The sequence below is a fragment of the Alnus glutinosa genome, chromosome 1 (genome assembly GCF_958979055.1).
Source record: "Alnus glutinosa chromosome 1, dhAlnGlut1.1, whole genome shotgun sequence".
Classification (NCBI taxonomy): domain Eukaryota; kingdom Viridiplantae; phylum Streptophyta; class Magnoliopsida; order Fagales; family Betulaceae; genus Alnus; species Alnus glutinosa.
The window spans coordinates 38,577,580-38,589,747 of NC_084886.1; the positions used below are offsets into that span (position 1 = coordinate 38,577,580).

The window sequence follows — 12,168 nt, forward strand, 5'->3', positions numbered from 1 at the left end:
CATACATCCATAAAATATCGTCAAACCCATCCATGGATATAAAATCATCCGACACAACCACAAAACCCACCTCAACATCCAAATTCAAAGCCAAATGAACCATCAACCGAAGCCACCGCTTCACACCATCTCCAAAAACTCTCTTTCCTCACTCTCTTTCTCTGCATAAATTCACCACAAAGCACTAGCCAATGGTGATGCCAGCAGCAGCAGCCATATGGTGACTCCCTGTGCCCTTTATGGTGGGACCCCGCGATCTCCTCCAGCTCGTTGTTCGTGGATGTGAGCAACTTGGAAATGGTGAGCCATCGTCCAAGGCCCAACCCTTGATCTGTTGCACCAATAAGTACATTGAATGGGAGCAAAAATTTCATGAGAGAGAGGGGTAGATGAAGAGAGGAAGTGAGGGCATGGAGATTTAGAGGGAAAAGGAAAGTCATTCCGAAAAATGGAGGGTTTGTGTTGAGATGGAAATGCTCCTTCTCTCTCCCGCTCCTAGCCGTGCAGAAGGTGAAGATGGTGTTGAGAGACATGGAGTCATGAATGCAGGGTTTGTTTTGATATGAAAGGAAAATGAAAGTGGTACAGGGACGCATGAAAGGAGAGAGGAGAGAGAACGTGTTGTTTTTTATGATTATAAAAAGCATTGGGGAGATTGGATAGCATTGTAGCTCTCCAATGGTCATAGCACTAGCCGCAGATACTCTATTGATAATTTCTTTCTCTAACTATAAGAAAATTTTCAAAAAAAATTATAAAAAACCACCCCATCAGATTTCCTAAACATTAGGCTGGGTAGTGCTGTAGTTAGCCAATAGATTATTTAATCTTTTTTTTTAAAAAAAAAACGCTCTCTTTCTCACGTCTCCCTAGACGTTCTTCTTCTCAACATTCCATCTCCCTCTTCACCTCACGCTTCTTTCTCTCCCTTTCTCTCTCTCTCACTGAATTCAGTGGACTAGCTCTAAACAGATCTCCATCCTATTTCCAGTCATTCAAATCCCATTCCAAACTCTTTTTCCCGGATCCAGCTTCTATGCTGTACTTTAAAAGTACAGCACAAGTGCTGTAATTTAAAACGATGGTGTTTTAACTTCAAAAGAAAAAAATGGTGACGTTTTAAACCAGTAGAAAATTAAACCCAACTTCTTGTTTGACGTCGTTACTCTTCTGCTCCCTCACATCTCTCTCCCTTTCGTTTCTCTCACGAAATCTGCCTCTGCCTCTCACACCACTGTCTCTCTCTCTCTCTCTCTCAAATTTTCTTCCTATGAGATTCTGATTCTGCCATGGATTGAGATAAAATTAGAAGAATAAATTTGAGGTATTTGGCTCTCTCTCTCTCTCTCTCTCTCTCTCTCTCTCTCTCTCTCTCTCTCTCTCTCTCTCTCTCTCTCTCTCTCTCTCTCTCTCTCTCTCTCATCTGCTTCTCCCTCAGCTGAATTAACAGAGAACCAACAAAATGGCAGCAGCAGCAACAGCAACATCACTCTCCTTCTCCTCCTCCTCCTCCTTCTCTCCACCGCCGCCGCCACCAGCAGCAGCAGCAAAACAATCTCCCTCTCCCCCACACCCTCTCCCACTTCCTCTCCAACGACGTCGTCTCCATCTTCTTTTTCTTCTCCCTCCACGCTTGACCCAAAGCAGTTGAGAGCCCTTCAGTCCCTCAACATCCCAACCGCCAAGGACCCATGCCACAGCAAGAACAACGCCACCCTCTACGACTCCTTCAAGCCCTTCCGCCACCTCCTCTCCCTCTCCCTCACCAACTGCCCTGAAGTCCCTCTCCTCCCTCCACTCCCTCTCCTTCCTCAATTGCCCCATCTCCCCCATTCGCTTCCCTCCCAAACTCTTCTCCTCTCTCCGATCCTTCGCTTGCATCCACTCCCTCAAAACACTCACCGGCTTCTGGCTCTCTCACCTCCATAACCTCACCGACCTCACTGTCTCTGCCACTCCCGTCAATGCCTCTAGCCTTTATGTCATTCTCGGCAACATGAAGAAGCTTAATTCCATAACCATCTCCCACGCCAATTTTACCGGTTATATTACTAAACACTTGAATCTCAACCTTACCCACATCGATCTTTTCAGTAATAAGCTCAGGGGAAATATACCCAATTCCATTACGCTTCTTGAAGATCTCGATTTCTTGAATCTTTCGTCGAATGCTCTCGTTGGTGAAATACCCAACTCCATTATCTTGGTTTATCTTATCTTGGCATCCTCAGCTGAATTAATAGAGAACCAACAAAATCAACCATAAAATTTGCCACAATCGGCTACTTCAATAACCCAACCAGAAATTACAATCAAGCTTCTTTCAACCCAAAATCTCAGCAAACTTCAACCAATCAATTTCAATTTCTAGGATTTACCAAATTTCAGTTAAACCAACTAATGGGTATAACAAAAACAACAAATAATCAATTTAATCTTAATCCATGTGATGTGTGTTTTAAATAGTACTCGCAAGCGCACGAATCGTTTGCAATATAGTGTGTGCAAGTGCGAGGTCGAATCCACATGGAAATGGTCAAATATTGGTGTCTTGCTTAATCAACCTCATTTTAACCTAGTTCCAAAGGTTTGAGAATTGATTCAAGAACAAAAGACTAAATAAAAGAGATGGAATGAAATATGCAAATTAAAATGAACTAAGGCTAAGGAATCCACCAAACCAAATCCTACAACTCACACTCTTGGTTTCCACTTGAACACCCAAAGAACATTAAGCTTAGGGTGTCATTCAAGTTTCTTAACCATAAACCCGAGAACCATTAAATGAATCCAACACATAGACAAATCACAAAGAGTACCAATTGAAATCAAAACATCCAATGTATCATTCAATCACAATGGATATCATCATTCAAACCGATAAAACAATGTATTCATCGGTTGAAACACATAAAATGTCCTCTTTCCACCACTAACCACATTCATTGCAAAAGATAAAGCTTTAAATGAATGGAACTTGAACAACTAATATGATATATCATTAAATGTGCAAGTGGTACAGCAAGATTGTGAGTGTCATCAATGGAAAGGTTTCATCCTCAACCCTAGTTGAGGTTACTAGCCTTCCATGACTAAGAACACCACAAGAAAATGATGAACAACCATGGAAATGAAAGAGAAGCTTTACAAAGAGAAAGTATCTGAAAATAAAACTACTGAAATACATTACAAGATGCACGAAATTAAACTTATCTACTGATTTTCTGCTCTATTCTACTCTATTCTCCCCTCTCCTAACAAGGAGGCATGGCTATGGCTTTTATAGAAGAAAGCTAGGGCTAGAAATAACTCCTTTACCCTCCTCTAGGGTTCCTCTGCTGCTAGAGACAACCAAAAACACGAAACTAGCGTGTTATGCTGTGAAAATCAGAGGGAGTACTGCTTTTTGGCTTCTGATTGGGTGTTCTGGCGCGCTTTGTAAAAGCAGTTTCTGGGAAATTTCGATCGATCGACTTTTATTTCGATCGATTGACTTCGGGCAAAGTTTCGATCGATCGAATTTTAAGTTCGATCGATCGACTTTTCAGGACCTCCGAATTTCCAGTCATTTTCTTATGAAATTTTCCATTCCTCTCTTATTGTCCTACAGAAACAGAAAACACAAAAACTAACCAAAACATTAGAAAATAACAAGGCTAAAGGTCTAACTAGTGCAAATCAAGGGGTCCAAATACACAATATTTGGCACTCATCACCATGTCAGAACCAGGATCTCAGAGGAAGAAAATTTGAGAGAGAGAGAGAGACGAAAGGGAGAAAGACGTGAGAGAGCAGAAGATTTACGGCGTCAAACAAGAAGTTGGGTTTAATTTTCTACTGGTTTAAAACGTCACTGTTTTTTTCTTTTGAAGTTAAAACGCCACCGTTTTAAATTACATCACCTGTGTTGTACTTTTACAGTACAGCACAAAAGCCGGATCCCTTTTTCCCAACTACCTTCAAATCAGACACCACCGAACCATATAATTGATGAGCCTTGCCTCTAAATTTAGCCTCCATTTATCAAAATCCCAAGAACCCAGAAAGAGGAAATGGAAGAGAGAAGGAGTATTTTGTGGGGATGCCAGTGTTGTGTTGAAGAAGAAGATGAAGAAGGGGCTGTTGGAAGGGACAAAAACAGGGACGTTGACGAGAGAGAGAAATTGAGAGAAAATAAAAAGATGCTTCTGGAATAAAGTTTTTTTTTTTAAAAAAAAAAGTAAAAGGTAAAAAATATTATTTTAATAAAAAAATAAAGGGAAGCTGTTGTGGAGTGTATTTGTATAGAGAAATAAAAAGTGGTTTGATTCCCTAAATTTTTCCTAAATTTAGGAAAAATGGTTGAGTGACTGCTGCTAGTGCTCTTCGCGTATTCGCAGCAGTCTCCCTATTAGTGTTCTGTTCCCTAAATTTTAGAAAAAAATTAAAAAAGTCACAAAATATCACCCCCAGCAAACACCTTATATTTTTCTATTCCTTGGAAATGCTACAGTGAATGCATTGGATTGCACTATAGCATTCCCAAGCTTTATTATAATCATATAAAAAAAAAATCTCTCTCCTCTCTGCAACCCGTATCTCTTCTTTTTCTTTGTTGATCAAGCTTATCTTCTTCTTCCGTTCAAGCTTCGACATCCTCCGTGACATAGGCGACCATCCTCGTCCTCCGTGGCACTATCGACATAGGCAGTCTCACTGGCTCCCCCAACACCGATGTCAATGCCCAAAAGATCCCATTTTTTCAATTTCTCACCATTCTCACCTCCAATATCTTTCTACCAACTGGCCATCTCACCTCCAATTTTTTTTCATTTTCTGAAATTTTTTCCGTTTTCATCTTGTGACGGAGAAGACAAGAGAGAGAGAGAGAGAGAGAGAGAGAGAGAGAGAGAGAGAGAGAGAGAGAGAGAGAGAGAAGAAAAGAAAAGAAATGAATAAAAAAAACAAAAGAAAAAAATTAAAAATAATAAGATAAAGGGAAGTTATTGTGAAGTGTTTTTGTAGGGGTAGATTTCTTTTAGGGCTTGGAGGGGCCACAACCCCTGCTAGCTCCTTGAAAAAAAAAAAAAATTAGTAGACATTTTTTGTCTTGTAGACTTGAACTCCCAAGTTTGGCCCCACTAGTAGGGTATGATGAGTTTGGCCCCACACTCAAAGCCCCCAACATTCAATTTTGTTTTTCTCTATTAGTCTATAGTACAGTGATAGTACCATACCACCTTTCAGTCCATCCCATACCCATACTTCTAGTTCTAGGCTCTTACTAGCTTAGCACGACACTCCATGAGAGATGAGACGACATCACCTCTGTTGCTTTGCACAGATTGCACCTCAATGGCTCAAGAAAACTGAAGACAACAAATAAGAAATGACATGATGGAAAAGAAAAAAAAAAACTTCACAAAAACGAAACTTCCGGTGCGGCCGTGCTAATGCTGGTGAGTGGTACCATGGTGTAAAAGGAAATTTGGAAGTGAAATTGTGGAAGCTGGCATTTTTTTTGAGTGTTCTATAAGAAATTTTTTTTTTTTTTTTTTTCAAAGGTTGGTTTTGAGGTTTGCAAGTGTTGAAGAGGGAAGAGGACAAGAGGTTTTTCATCATTTTTGGGCACTGCTTCTCCACTAAGCTCAATACTAGTGCTGGTTTTATCTACAAGGTAATATCTTTGTTCAAATTTCAAAAGCGTATGGAATATGGATGGTTTTGAGTTGTGAATTGTGATGATTTCATTCAATCAAATTTTTCTTTGTTGTGAATCTTGTGATGATGATGATCTCACTCTACATTTTTTTAGGTTGTGAACTTGTGAAGATATTATATATCAAGAAAAGGTGTGGATGAAATGGTTTTTTAGATTTTTTTTTTTTAAGTTTTGGGTTATATATGAATGATGTTAGTTTTGGAATTTTAAGTTTTTCAGATTTTTTTTAGTTTTGGGTTATATAGACTCTAATTTTTATTTTTTTTTAAAAAAAATTATTTTATAACTTTAATCGTCTCTTATGGGGTTGTAATTTAACTTGAAAAATTTAGGTTCATCAAGCATGTCAAAGTTTAAAACAATCGAGTCATTCTTCAAAAGAAAAGAAGTTCATGTTCTAGAAAGTAATCCACCATTGAATTTTAATGCTGAAACTTCAAATCTCAAAGAACGTCATCTTAAATCTCAAAGGGTTGAAGTTGAAGAATGTTAGTTTTTTATTGGTTGCATTCTATTGACAAAATCACTATCATATAATGTTGCTGCTTTCACAGGGATACCGTATATTTCAGAGTCTTCAGATATTCAGAGTTTTTTTTTTTCTTTAAAGATAGAAAGAGCCTTATTATGACAAGTTCACTATCACGAGAATGAAGAAGGCTATTTCAGAAGTTCCAGGAAGAATCTGTGCAGATTCCAACTCAAAGAAGTCGGATCCCAAGATTCCGTTGGGACGGCCCTGTCTAGAGTCCAGACGCTCTTCAGTCAACAACATTTGTCTGGACAACGTGGCAATACCGTCCAGATGCCCATCAGTGTCAAGAAGCTTCGAACGGTTCAAGTTTGCATCCGTCCGGACGTCATGGCAACATGTCCAGACGCTTTTCAGAGGTCGAGAAGATTCCAATGTTCAAATGCATTCGTTCGGACGACGTGGCAATACATTCTAGACGCCAATCAATGTTCGACAAGTAAAAGGATTTCCTTCGTAGACACAGATATGGGAAGACAGCTGCAACCGTTCGGACGACGTTGTTATTTCGTCCGAATGCTATCCTTGATAAGGCAAGACGTGGAGAATACTTACAACCATTCGAATGACAGGTCTACACCGTCCAGACACCAGTCCTTATAATGAAAATTGCGTGCAGCTAAAGTGCAACCATCCGGACGCTAGGGCAACACCATCCGGACACAACCTTATACAGGAAAGAAAATCAGCGCTTAATGGAAAGCCGATTGCACAAGTCACCGTCCAGACGGCCTCAGCTTGTGTCAGGATGCCGCATAATGAAAACCGAATTAGACTCGATTCAGGTCTTCTGTAGCCTATAAATAAGAGGCTCTAGGCATGTAGTATTTATAGAATTCGGTATTGAATTCTCTATAGCTTAGAGAGGGTGTTTAGGGAGATTTGAAGATTCGCTAGCTCTCTAGTTGTTGCCAATGTGTGATTTGATCAACTATGAAGTTTGTCTATCTTAGGGAGGAGCCCTAAGGTAAATGATTCCATTGAAGACCTCTTTAAGTAGGTGACTTGGTTGGGAGGCATTTGCATTGGATTATGCGTCAGAGTTCAAGGTACGACCACTGCATCAGGGGTATGTGAGTGATGCTTTATAACTAACTTTGTCTTTTGAATAGTGAATATCCTGGATTTTGTTGCCCCATAGTGGTTTTTCTCTTAATTGAATTTCCACTTCGTTAACAAAATATTTGTCTCCTTTAAATTCCACATTTAATATTTTGTTGCACACTGTTCACACACATGGTTAATTAGAAGTCATATTTTATTTTCAAAGAACCTCCTTATAAATCTCTATTTGTGGAAACTCAAGAGATTCCTTTTAAATCTTCCATGCTTAATGTTAACGAAGTTTATGCTTTTTCTATAGAACGGGATCCAAGATTACGTCCTTCAATATGGGTGATGAGTACCAAATATTGTGTATTTGGACCCCTTAATTTACATTAGTTAAACCTTTAGCTTTGTTATTTTCTAATGCTTTGGTTAGTTTTAGTGTTTTTATATTTTGTAGGACAATAAGAGAGAAATGATACAATTCAAGCAAAATACAAGGAAATTCGGATGCAGCAGACCAGTACATTTAGACTGATCATAACAGGACCAAAAGATATCCTTTTTGGGAGTTTCTTAGGTCTAAATTGAAGTTCAAGATGTCAGCTTTCCAACGCAACAATTTTTAGCCAATTTGGAGATGTGTGGAAAAAGATATGGCTGTTTGAATTTCAGTCGTCGGATCATCCCGAAAATCCGGAACCATCTCTCTTATTATTTTTCTTTTGCTTCATCCCTTGTCTCCCCAAAGCTAGAGCCAATACACGTTTTTCTCCACATTCTCAGCCACTTAATCACTTTTTTTTCCACTCAACATCATTCCATAAAACACTCACCACTCATTCCATAAAACACTCACCACTCATTCCATAAAACACTCACCACTCATTCCATAAAACACTCACCACTCATCTCTCCACTCATACACCCACTCACCCATTCCACACAAAACCACTTGGCTATAAAAGGAGACCAAGGCTGAAAATGAAGAAGGAGGAGAGGAGGCATGAGCCTCTTTGTACATAACTTCTTGCTTCTCTTCTTCTTGTAGCTTATTTCTTTCCTTTTGAAACTCTTTGATTTTTATGCTTTTTTAATGTTTTAAGTTGTAGTTATTTTATCATGTGTAGCTAATATTTTCGTTTGGGGTTGAGGATGAAACCTCACCATTGAAGAGAAACCGAGTTTTTGTGCTTGTTCATGCTATTTGAGTTTATGGATTTGATTTCTAATTGCTCTACTTCGGTTTTCTTGAAATGATGTTTTGATATCTCTTGTGGTTTCCGGATACAAGTGATGATGTGGAATAAGTTTCATTAAATCGGTTGCTTGGTTTTTCATCTATCAAAACATTGGACATTCATTGTGCGCCGTTTGACTAATACATTGTTTTATCGGTTAGAATGAAGATATCCATTGTGATTGAATGATACATTGGATGTTTGGATTTCAATTGGTACTCTTTGTGATTTGTGCTATGAACAGAATCATAGGATGATCTAAATGAATTTTGAAGCAATGTAGAGCATACCTAAGATTTATAAGTGACAACCTTGAATAAGTGTGATGAGCATGAGATTAGGTTGATATGATTTGGTGATTGTGAATTCCAAAACCCTAAACCCCTTTATTTTCGTTATTTTCGTTTATACTTTCTTTTAACAAAAACCCTAAATTTGGAACTAGGTTAAAATAGGATTAGTTTGAATAGAGATTAATTTTTGCAACGCAATTCCCTGTGGGATCGACCTCGCACTTGCACATACACTATATTGCAAAAGATTCGTGCGCTTGCGAGTATAATTTAAAACACATCAAGTTTTTGGCGCCGTTGCCGGGGAATTGTTTGTTTGTGGAAATTGATTTTTGTTTGAATTGATTTTATTTTTCTACTAGTTTAGGTAGATTTTTGTTTTCTTTTTCTTCTTCCAATTTTTGTTTCTTTTTATTTTTATTTGTTTTTGTTTTATTGTCTAACCCAAAAAAAAAAAAAAAAAAGCAAGGTTTTCTGTTTTATTGTTATTTCAGGTTGTGCGGAATTTTACGAAGTCGATCGATCGAACCAACACTGGAGGTGTTACCTGGAATAGTTCAGTAGCAGAAATTCTTGCCAAAAAAATTATTTTTTTGGTCCAAATTTGTAAGTTTTAATTCTTGCCTTTCTGGTATCTTTGGTTGTTTTATGCATTCTTGTTAGTCTTCAATTTTTTTTATTTTTTTTTTTTTTTATTTTGTTTGTGCTATTTTTTTTCTTTGCTAGTGTGGTCTACGGCGCTATCCAAGTGTCTAGGCAAGTTCTGGCTAGGAAAGTCTTGGGATTTAAGTGTGTCCGGTGTGACCCCCCTCACTTTCCTGGGAACGAACCTGGGCTCTTAGAGAATTCTGTTTGCCCCACTTGCAGCAAAAAATTTGGTTCATATCTTTGGTGGGATATTTTCTTGCCATAGGGTGTAAGTGAAGCATGTATTCTTATTTTGATAATTATTGTGATTCTTCTGCACAACATGTTTCACCTAGTGGTAGGACACTTGCTCCAACCAACTACCCTTACAGTTTCAACCCACATGAACCATGTTCCTATTGCTCTGATCCTTATCACCGTGCTAGTAATTGTCCCTCTTGGGGACAATTCTATCATTATTCACATGAGCAAATGAACACTAACTCCTCCAGCCCGGGATTCGATTCAAATCCCAATTTTTACAACCCGGACTGGAGCAACCATTCTGACTTCTCATGGCAAGCTCAAGCCATGGGAAGTTATGCTCCCCAATTCCAGGAACTGCATCATCCTGAATATCTGCAGTTCGAAAGCTCATCATATGATCCCCTTCCCCAAAAATCATTAGAAGATACACTGAAGGACTTCATAGAGATGACTGGCCACTCCACCATTCAAGCTCCACACCCAGAGCTGTCATTAGAAGACACTCTCAAGGACTTCATGCAGTTTTCAAGCCAAACCATTAATGAAATGAAGAATCTCACTTTGGAAAACATTCTGACCATTAATGAAGTAAAGAATGCCACCTTGGAAAACACTCAGGCGATTGCCAGGATAGAAAGACAGTTCGAATATCTGGTTGCCGAGTATAACAGACTGGAGGAAGAAGAGTTTCAAGGTCAGTTGATGGCTGAAGGGCACTACATGATTGATGAGGATGATTCCAGCAATCTTCATCATGAGCATGTCCAAGACACATCAATAATTGAGAGTGATGAAATGGTAGATGGCAATGATGAGGAAGAAAAGGAGGAGCACCTGGAGCAAGCAGCGCCCCCGCCAAATCCAAATATGTCCGAATACGGAATGAGTACTGAAGCTCATTCCTTCATCACCATCCCTCTTGAGACATTTCATGAGCCCCAAGCTTTAATTCTTACATGTCTCAAAGAGCCATCTTATGCCAAAACTGTCAAGGATCTATGCACACAACCGCGCAAATCTAGGAACCATCGTCCTACAAAGATCCTTCGAAGCAAGCAAGTTAGCTACATAAGATGGCGAAACATTTCTCTCGAGGGACATCAATTCTGTAAGAAGAAAGGATGGAAGGGATTGGTTGGACATCCACATGATCGGGGAAGGCGCTGTAAATTTTCTTTTACCTTTTCGCACAGTTATTTTTTTTAATTATTTTTGTTAAATATTTTGTTTCTGTTTTACCTTATTTTGTTGTCTGTTTTTGTTTGTTAGTTTATTTTTAATTTTTCAATGGTGGGATAACTTCTTGCTATAGGGTGTAAGTGAAGCATGGATTCTTATTTTGATAATTATTGAGATTCTTCTGTACAACATGTTTCACCTAGTGGTAGGACACTTGCTCCAACCAACTACCCTTACAATTTCAACCCACATGAACCATGGAAAGCTTGCTAAATGAGAACATGGAAGCCTCGAAGGAGAGGAAGGTGGGGAATGTGAAGAAAGCAAAGAAGGCGAGGCAAGCAATCCGGAAAGGATATGAGCGCGGTACTCATATCGTAGTGCTCTCTCTCTTCTGTCATAGATCGCCATCACCGGATTGAGGATAGATGTGAAGAGCGTCCAGGTTGACAAGACGGAAGAGAAGGTCTTGTATGATCAAGAATAATCTTGCTTCTGGATAGTATGATCAAGAATAGTCTTGCTTCGTTGTTTGTGAATCTGGTTGTGATGCTGCATTTTTCCCAACTTTAAACTTTGAAATTGGTTATGAACTACATCTTCCCTTCCAAGAAGCGATGATGAGTTCAGATTAGAAGAAAGATTTGGCTCTCGAAGTGTGAAGGGTTGAGAGCTCATAGGTGTGCTTTGCCAGAGAGAAGACGAGTAAATTTATAGAGAAAATTTGAGAGGGGACGGTGCAAGTGGTGCCGACAGTGAATCGTAATATCTCCATCCCTTTCTCGGAACGCTCATCCAGCTCATTCTCGGGATGCCCCTCTACGACTGCTAGTTGCGGAAAGTGCGGCGATGAATCCGGAAAAGTCATTGGGTAAATTCGGAATTCGAGAAGGTGAAAAGGGTGAAAACTCAAAAAGAAGAGAACTCGTGATTCGAGGGCGGCTGTCTACTAGTGATAATGGAGGCTGCGCTCAAAAAGAAGAGAACTCGTGATTCGAGGGCGGCTGTCTACTAGTGATAATGGAGGCTGCACTCAAAAAGAAGAGAACTCGTGATTCGTGGGCGGCTGTCTACTAGTGATAGTGGAGGCTGCACTCAGAATGACGTTGATTAAACCGCGTCTCGCCCAGTGATTAAGTTCTCTTTCCTTCCCTTCAAATATTTCGAATCACCGCTTCATTTCTATCTTTCTCTCCTTCAGATTCTTTGAGGAATATCATCGTTTCCTAAGTTTTCCAGAAAAATGGCTTCTTCCTCTTCCCAAAATAATCTTGATCTGAA

General features: G+C 39.3%; 1 pseudogene; it reads left to right on the plus strand.

Moving 5' to 3' along the window:
* Positions 1-467: 467 nt before the first annotated feature.
* On the plus strand, positions 468-2,391 carry LOC133859837 (receptor-like protein 51; annotated as a pseudogene).
* Positions 2,392-12,168: the final 9,777 nt, after the last annotated feature.